Consider the following 849-nt stretch of genomic DNA (forward strand, 5'->3'; position numbering starts at 1 on the left):
TTTTTTTTTTTTTTTTTTTTTTTTAATTGAGAAAACTTTGTTGACACTTCAATACTCATACTGAGATTAAGCTCACCAGCAGGGGTCAGGACAGTAAATTTCCCTTAAAAGCAGTAATGGGGCTGCCACTCCCTGCAGATGAAGGCTCCTGTAAGCCAGCAAGGCAGAAAGGGGCCAGCAGCCAGGTGCCTGGGGAAAAGAGGAGGTGGACAGCAGGAGCGACGGGCACAGAATCCCAGACTAGGAAACAAGGTGTGGGTGACCAGGGCAGTGGCTCTGAACAGCAAAGGGTCAGGAGCAGAGCTAGCTGGACCTGGACCTCAGATACCGGTGTTAGTGGTCTGGCACTGAGCCGGTTACCGTTCTGAACGCAGTTCCATAACTCACCGCTGGGGACAGAACTGGTGCACCGGCACAAGCCAGCGGGGGCTGAAGCAATTAGACCTGGGTGTCGAGAGCAGAAAAGGGGAGACGAGGAGCAGAGAGGGGCAGCTCCTCGCCTCTGGGCCTCTGGAACACCATCCTGGCTGATCTCTAAGTGTCCTTGTTTGGTTTTTGTTCGTTTTTTTCCGGTTGGGTTTTTTTTGACAGTGCAGCTCAACAAGGACACGGTGTGCAAGCCTTGCCTTGCAGGCTCCTTCTCAGATACCTTTTCTTCCACGGACAAATGCAAACCCTGGACCAAGTAAGTGACAACAAAGGAGCCAAAGACTTTGCTGATTTTAAATAACTCAACCTCCTCTGTCTCATCTGGGTTGAAAACAGATGGATTCCATTGGGTTAGGCTTCCTCTTGAAGCATGTTCAAAATGAAAAATGTCAATTCAGCATTGGAAAAATAAACTAGTCA

At 49.1% G+C, this 849-nt stretch overlaps 1 protein-coding gene across 1 annotated transcript in view; it reads left to right on the top strand.

Moving 5' to 3' along the window:
- TNFRSF11A (tumor necrosis factor receptor superfamily, member 11a, NFKB activator) overlaps positions 1-849 on the top strand; it is a 43,480-nt gene that overhangs the window by 22,052 nt on the left and 20,579 nt on the right. The gene's annotated exons all lie outside the window — the stretch shown is intronic.

The sequence above is a fragment of the Propithecus coquereli genome, unplaced genomic scaffold (assembly GCF_000956105.1).
Source record: "Propithecus coquereli isolate 6110/MARCELLA unplaced genomic scaffold, Pcoq_1.0 Scaffold229, whole genome shotgun sequence".
Classification (NCBI taxonomy): Eukaryota; Metazoa; Chordata; class Mammalia; order Primates; family Indriidae; genus Propithecus; species Propithecus coquereli.